At 34.4% G+C, this 8468-nt stretch overlaps 1 long non-coding RNA gene across 1 annotated transcript in view; it reads left to right on the forward strand.

Moving 5' to 3' along the window:
- Positions 1 to 4183: 4183 nt before the first annotated feature.
- The window catches only part of LOC135157175 (uncharacterized), a 4555-nt gene continuing 270 nt past the window's right edge, over positions 4184 to 8468 (forward strand). The window contains exons 1-2 of the long non-coding RNA XR_010296227.1: positions 4184 to 4641; positions 6203 to 8468. The exon at positions 6203 to 8468 is cut by the window's right edge and continues 270 nt beyond it. This is a non-coding gene — a long non-coding RNA (uncharacterized LOC135157175). The remainder of the gene's footprint in view (positions 4642 to 6202) is intronic.

Raw genomic sequence — 8468 nt, forward strand, 5'->3', positions numbered from 1 at the left:
ACATGACCGAAAGTATGACATAAGAAACACCACTTACAATATGAACAGAAGATAAAACAAACTCACAAAAAGACGATTAACACAAAATACTAATCTACAGTGGTTAAAATTTATGCAATGGAAAAATAATTGTTTATGTTATGCTATTTTACATTGTGTTTATTGAGTTTGTTTTTCTTTTTTGCAATAATTTCCTCAGTAACTGTATAAGATAAAAGATATTAATTAAATTGTTTCAAACTAGGGAGAGTCTCTTGGTATTTACATCGCAAAATGAATTGTTTACCAAGTAAAATTAGAAAATTAAATGCTAAGGTGGGTTGACTTAATGGTTCTAGTAATCCAAATAAAATAGTATCTCGTGAAAGGAAATAATTAGGATTAAAATCAGTCACTCTCATAAGCAACGCATTCCAAAAGGATGCTATTTTAGGGCATGCAAAAAACAAATGATTCCATTGGTTTTCTTTCCTATTTCTGTGAGCCATTCATTTGTAGGTATTAAGTTATTCAAAATTTTATAGTGTGTGATTCGAAGTCTGGTGTCAATAGTGATTCGTAATGGAAGAGTGAACAATTTGGAAGTATGTTGCCTATAAGATAGATAAGATAAGATAAGATTTATTTTATTTATACACGGTTAAAAAGCCCAAACAGTTCACAGACTGATTTCCATTGGGGCCGTGTGGAACATACAATTGACAAAGTAAACATTTTAAAATCAGTGTATAACGAACAATATATATGGAAAAGGAGCATCAATGAAATATTACAAGACAATCATTGAAACGTGAAGAGGAGGGGAGGAGAAGGAAAAAAAAAAGGAAGAAGAAGAAGGGAAAAGTGAGAGGGAGACGAAAAAGAGAAAAGACAACAGAGAAGATAGCAGAAGAAGAAAAGAAGAAGAATAAAAATAATAATAATGATAGTAAGAAAAAGACGAAGAAATTATATACCGTTTTCAAAAACATCAATAATTTACAACATGAAATGTCTATCGTTAAATTGGAACAAAGCGGTGCATACATGGTAATAGTAAATGTGTACATGGTAAAGTAAAATGTCAAAGTAAATACATGTTTCTATAATAGACAAACAAGTACAAGAAAATGAATACAAGTCATGATTTATCAATGATAAAAACTAAACATACAAAAATGTCTGGAAAATTTATGATAACTAAACATAACTAAACATGCACTGAAATTAATTATAAAACTTATATAGTTAATACTCATGCCATATAAAAGCAAAACATATGAAATGGTTGGAAAATAATACATGTACTGGGGACAGAAAATTAAACAGAAAAATAGTCATTGTGATCCATATCACACAGATAATCTCTTTAGACCTGTTTTAAAATTGTGTTTTGTTTGTGCCGCTTGAATATTAGTGGGTAATGAGTTCCACATACTGGCGCCTCTGTACATAAACATGCGCTTTGCAGATTCAGACTTTATTTGCATTATTTCCAAATTGAGATTCCCACTTCTTGTGTTATGTGATCTTTCTTTAAGGGAAAATCTATTGATTAGATATGAAGGGGCTAAGTTATTGAGTATGTTAAACATCATTATTGCAACACTTTCATTCCTTTTCTTTTCAAGTGTATCCCAATTTAGTTCATTTAGATTTTCGTTTCCGGATGAATCCCAGGCGGTATTATTGATAACGCGAGCTGCCCGATTTTGAATCTATCGATGTTGTAAAGTTGATTAAAACGAGTAAACACCTTGGAGGTTTCGGAGTTATTAATATTTTAAAAAGTGCGATAAAATTGCTTAGTCGATATATTCTGAATTTGTCTAAATGCAGATTCACAGAAAAGAGAAGGGAAATCCCCAGGTTCTTTTACAAGATGATGGTAGTTTTGTTGTAAAAAGAAAACTTTCCATTTTCCTGGCATTATTTTATAGCAATCTAACAATTCAAAATACTCAGTAAACTTTGAACCATTTTCTTTCGCTTCCCTCCAGCGCAGTGGGCGTCCAAACTCATCTAACATATCAGTAATTTTAGTGAATCCCTTTTCTTTTATTTTTGGTTTATAAATAGATTTTCCTTTAAATGTAATATATTGATTGTTCCATATAAACTCATTGGTAATATCTATTTTCTGTTCCAATAAACACCACGTTTGTAAAATGTCCATCAACCAATTTGACACTTCAATATTCAAATATTTCATATCAAAATTACAATAAAAATGTTTTCTCCACCGACAGGTGACAACAATTATATACATATATCTTTCCAGCCCTTCGAAGTTGAGGAGAAAAGTATCGAAACCCATTTCATTTTCTGAGCTTGAATAATCGATTTGATGCAAATCATCTTTAACCCCCCCCCCCCCGTCATCGTATTCTTTAACCAACACTTCACGTTTTACTCTATCAGGACCACCCCAAATGAATTCATACAGTAATGTGTTCACCTTATAAATAAATGAATAAGGTATAGATAATATGCTGGCTGCATATAACAGCTGAGAGGTAGCAAAGGTTTTCACAATTTGAATTTTCCCGTATAATGATAAATTCCTGGCTTTCCATAAATTTAGTTGGGATTTAATGTTGGATAGAATTATTTGTAATTGCACCATTCTATTCTCAAAAGAGTAAGAGATGTCGATTCCAAGAATTGTCAAAACGTTAAAAAACTTTATATCTATTGGTATATAGATGGGTTTTGCAAACTGAATTGTCCTATAAACATTGTTTTCATCTTTTCGTAATTCAGTGAGAGTGATGAACATAATTGAAAATCATTTAGAGCTTCCGTGAGGTGATGATACGACTCAAAGTTTGACAAATAAACCGTTATGTCATCGGCGTACATAGACAACTTAATTTTTTAATCTAACGCCTTGAATGTTTTCATTTTTTTATGGCTAGCGTTTCTATAGCTAATATAAAAAGATATGGAGATAAAGCATCTCCCTGTCTTATTCCTTTTCCGACCGTAAAATATCCAGTTGAAACGTTATTATTCATCACACAGCTTTCAATGCTTTTTGTAAAGAACACTGACAAAATTGCAAAAATTATTCCCACAGTTAAAACATTTCAAAACTTCTATCAAAAATTGGTGGTTCAATGAGTCGAATGCTTTTTTAAAATCGAGGCCTAATAAAATACCACCCAAACGCTTAAGCCTAGTATTGAACATTGTCTCAAGTACTGTTCTCACGGCTTCACCTATGTATCTGTTTTTAACAAAAGCTGAATTTAACAAAATGAATGATAGATGGTAAAATATTTTTCAGTCTCTGTGCTAAGGCTTTGGAGCCGATCTTGATATCAACATGAGAGTTACAGGCCTATAAATTTCTATAAACATTTTATCCTTCCCTTTTGTATCGTCTTAATTGCTAACTGCAAATTCCTTAACAGTTCCCTTTTCGACAAGACCAGAACGCATTATAAAAAAAATTTTGCTCGCGCTTCGCGCTCGCAGTAATTATCTAGTCACATACGCATCTTTTTCAGGTTTACAAACATTGCCCAGAATGTTCAACTGAATTCTTAGGACAAAATTATACATGAAATTTCAAAATTGTTTAGCTCGCACTTCGCGCTCACACTATTTTAATAGGGCTTATGAAATTATTACACATATTTGTTGTTATTTATAAGAATAAAGCTAAAAAATTACTCTTAGGATATGGGCGTTTGCCCCCCCCCCCCAAAAAAAAGTAAATAAATCACGATCACGAAAAAAAAGAGGAAAGGAAAAAGGGTGAAATATAGTATTATTTTCCAAATATTATGTTAAAATCTATCACGAACTTGGATTTTGTAATAAAATTGTGAACATTTTTGCTCGCTCGCTCGTAACTTATTTTTAGTTTTACGCGATACGCGATTTCAAGCCGCCTCAAAATTTTTGGTTCGTTACGCCACTGGGACAACCCCTTCAAAGAAACTAACAAAAATCAACTTTGAGCGGCCGATCGGGGACAATATGGGTGAAAAAAAAAGCTGTACTATAATGCGGCAGGGCAGGGCACAGTTGCCCTGTTTGGTAATGGCGGCCGGTTTACATGGTCGGCACAGCGCAGCTCCGTGGGCGCTATTATGACTCAGCGCTCTAGCTACACTTTATCCAAAATCTGCTTAATTTCTGGACATCGCACCCCCTCCCCTCCCCATCCATTTTGAAAATTTGACTGATATTTTTCACCTTACACCTACGGTATAAGGCATAAGGGTAAAGGACGAGCGCGCGTGGACGATCGACGCGACGTTACCGGTCGGCTATCTTCAAATTCGTCACGGATTATCGATTCGTTTTGCGACGACAGAAAGCGAGTGAGACATTCTGCTTTTCGAATCATTTTGTTATCATCTTTCCTGCATCAAATCCTTGAAAATGGGGGACAGATACAACATTCACAGTCAGCTGGAACACTTACAATCAAAATATATAGGAACTGGACATTCTGATACCACGAAATGGGAGTGGTTAACAAATCAACATCGAGACTCGATAAGCAGTTATTTGGGACATCAGGATCTGATCAATTATTTCTCTCTGGCAGAAAATGAGTCGAAAGCCCGGGTAAAATTCAACCTTTTGCAGAAGATGGTACAGCCATGTGGTCCACCTCCTGATAAACCAGATGATCAACTTTAGAATGTAGGTTTAAATGTTTATGTTCAGTTTTATAGACACGATAACCATTTTATCGAAAGTTTTACTTACGCAGGAAACAATACGTGGGCACGTACATTAATAATAATTGACCTTTCAGTTTCATTCGGGCGAGAAGGGTCCAGGGGCCGATTGCACGAAAAATCTTTCCAAGGACCGTCTTTCGTGTCGCCCATCTTTTATGATGCGCTGTAAGCGGGGTGTTTCTGAAATTTATGATAAACAAATACAATTCGTAAGCTTGCTTTTATCTTTATGATTTAAATCAAATTTATACAAGTTTACAACTTTGTGAGATATCACATCATTTTATAAACAAATAGTTTGTTTATTTTAAATGGACGAATAAAATATTTTTGCAGATCATTTATTTGAAATGTGTTTCACATGGCGCATCATAAAAAATGGGCGACACGAAAGACGGTCCTTGGAAGGACCCTTTCGTGCAATCGGCCCCAGCATAGGCATAGCCTGGACTGGAGGCTTCTGGGGAGTAAAAGTCATCTACTAACGTAGGCTTTCTCCCCAATGAAGCCTGGGTCGGATACCCATATCTGACCGTAGAGGCTATAAGTATGAATTCCCTCGGTGAAACTAGACCTGAATCACATTTTACGTTTTGTTTTGCGCCCAAACTAACGTACATGGGCCAAAACAATATTTTCCCCCAGTTTTCAAATAAATAGTAGTAAAATTGAAAAAAATTAAGAGCACGAGCGTTGACTTACCCAGTCTGCTTATGTCGCCATTTTGCAGTCTTTTAGTCCTAGATATTACTAGTACCACACGCGTGTAGAGCTGCAACTTAGATTTTGAAAAATACTTGCATCGGCCGATAAATATCACGAATCGTAAAATATTTGTTTTGGTCGATAAATATCATGAAGTAATTTTAATGATATTTATCGACCGAAACAAATATTCTACGATTCGTGATATTTATCGGCCGATGCAAGTATCTAAAAAAAATCTAAGTTGGCAGCTCTACACACGTGTGGCATCTAGGTATCGATAACATTTTTGCCGAGCAATTTTTATGTACAGGTATCTGCCATTTCGAATGGATGCATATGCATTGTATAGTCTAAATGCATTTTTTTTCTCATAGGAATGAACCTGGAATCGCAAATTAACAGACCCTGTTATTTAATTTTTTTAATAATTAAAGAGTAAAGAGGCAATGTACATGTACATGTAGACTGTAAACTTGTGTCTATCAATATTGACCTGAAGTTTAGTTTGAAGTCATATCACCCATCAGTGTTAACCAGAATCAGGATCTTCCAATGGCTTCATCTTGGCTGTCATGAAAACGAAGAGTTAAATCATGTACTGTAAGACTTTAATTGGATACTTTAGTACAGTACACATACTTTCCAATCTTTTTTTTTTATTTCCAGTAGACTAAATTGACTGTTTGCTCAGATTTCATAAATGACAGAGTTCCTTGAGCTTTATAATGATCACAAAAATAATGAATTGAAATCCATTTCATTCATATTGTACTTTGAATTGTTTTTTTTTTCATTTCCAATTCACTACACAGATCCGTCTTCTTTGACCGTTGCATGATGGGAACTGATTCCGATGCACTCAAATCTCCAATGGATATTCAGATTTTGTCTTAAGTACTCCATCAGTTTAACCTTATTTTGCTGACTCCATGCATTCTGAATGCTGAGCACTTTCTCATTTTATTGATGAGATCAAAGGTGAAGAGTCCCACTACCACTGCAGACATTGGTTCCAGGAACTTCAGCTTTTGGCCTATATTGCAGAAAGTCCAAGAGAGCTCCAAGAGTTGCAATCAAATTCAACTCCATTTTCAGCTAATCAGAACGCCACATCTGGGACTTGCGATTGATTTTTCAAGTTGCTTTTAAACCTATCCCTCTTTGCAACCGGCTCGTGGAGTACTCTGATGGTTTTATGAGACACAAATCGCAATGCGAAGCCTACCATGGAATGCTCGCCAACTCATGGGAAAAGATTTGGAGGCATCAATATTTTCTTCATGCATCAGTCATCAGTGTACATGTACATGTAGATACTCAAGAACTTGCTGTAAATTCATTCAAGTGGAGTCATGGCACCTGTGCAGTACAGTAATTGGGCCTAAATGTTTATACACACTGCGAGAATGATGACTCCTTTTCTATTGGGAATTACCTGTGAACTACATGTACATGTAGTCAAGATTCGTCTTGGGTTTCGCTGTGTTTACCTATGAACCAACAATAAGTTGCGAACTGTAGACCAACAATATAACCATTCTGAAGTTTGAGAAAAGAATCTCAATCTGAAGTGTGATCATTTCGAGATAGATGCTAATTCTTTAACAATATATTATTTCCACTTTCCATTTAAACGGGTTGGAAAGCCTGCTTTTGTGTGATATGTAGTTTTGTTGGTTCTACAGTATGTTAAATTATGATATTGATGTCCATATTTCGGCTATTTATATGTCACATAGTAACTCAATTCCAATATTTAGAAGAGAATTATGCAAGCAAAGAATGCGATATTTAGCCCTTTGAAGTCAAATTTCTCCTTAAAGGTCAAGTCCACCCCAGGAAAATGCTGACTTGAATAAATAGAGAAAAATCAAACTAGCATAGTGCTGAAAATTTCATCAAAATCGTTTTAAATTTTCGCTTATTTTTCACAAAACAATGATGTGCACAACAAGGTGAGTCAGTCGATGATGTCCATCACTCACTATTTTGTTTTTTATTGTTTGAATTGTACAATTTTTCATTTTTTATAGATTTGACAATAAGGACCAACTTGACTGAACCATATAGTATCAAACAATACTAATTCCACATGTTCAGGGAGGAATTAATCGTTGTTTCACTTGACAATGAGGAGAAAATTAGAATATTTCATGTTTCATATAATAAAATACAAAAGAAATAGTGAGTGGATGACGTCATCAGACTCCTCATTTGCATACCGATCAGGATGTGCATATAACTGTTTTGTGAAATTAAGCAAAAACTTTTAAATGTCATAACTTTCTTATTTTACATCCGATTTTGATGAAATTTTCAGTGTTATGATTGTTGGATTTTTCTCTTTTTATTCAAATCAACTTTTTGTTGGGGTGGACTTGTCCTTTACGTTTGTCTATAAACTTCTCTGGGTCCTGTAACACAAAGGTTAGCGATTAGTCGTACTCTTGATTTTCATGATTGTCTGCACATTGTAGTCAATGCAATTGTAGAAAAATTTATATGATCATTGCTAAGCTTTGTGTTACATTCCCCAGGTCTCAAGAGATTTGAATGAGTTAGACTTAGGGACAGTTTTCTGTGTAAAAAAATTACCATTTCAGTTTTTAAAAACTTATAATTACATGTATGTGTCAAACTTGATCTCATTTGGAAATTCCGTTTTGTCAGAAAAATATGCACAGCAAAAATGTGAATTCTGTCGTGCTAAGATAAAAACAAATGCTGGCAGGAAAAGAAAAAAAAAGATTTTCCGTTTTGATTTTAATACTGGTAAATGGAAAATCAATGTCCTTACAGACACGCCTATAATAATATCTCCTAAAACACTTCCTGCCCATAATTAGTGTTTCTAAAGATCATGTACTAAACAAAGATCATGAAATAAATAACGTGACCTGAAGGGGAAGGCAGATGAAGTGGAAACTTGTTTGATAAAAACACTAGGGAAAACAGATTTGTGAAAGTTTTAACTGAATCAAACAATTAATATGAAAGTTATGATTCTTTTTTTTTTATTCCAGAAATTGTAATCACATTACCTACATGCATTGGGAGTAGGGGGGGTGGTCAAATTGG

Source organism: Lytechinus pictus, chromosome 17, assembly GCF_037042905.1.
Source record: "Lytechinus pictus isolate F3 Inbred chromosome 17, Lp3.0, whole genome shotgun sequence".
In the NCBI taxonomy this organism is placed as follows: Eukaryota; Metazoa; Echinodermata; class Echinoidea; order Temnopleuroida; family Toxopneustidae; genus Lytechinus; species Lytechinus pictus.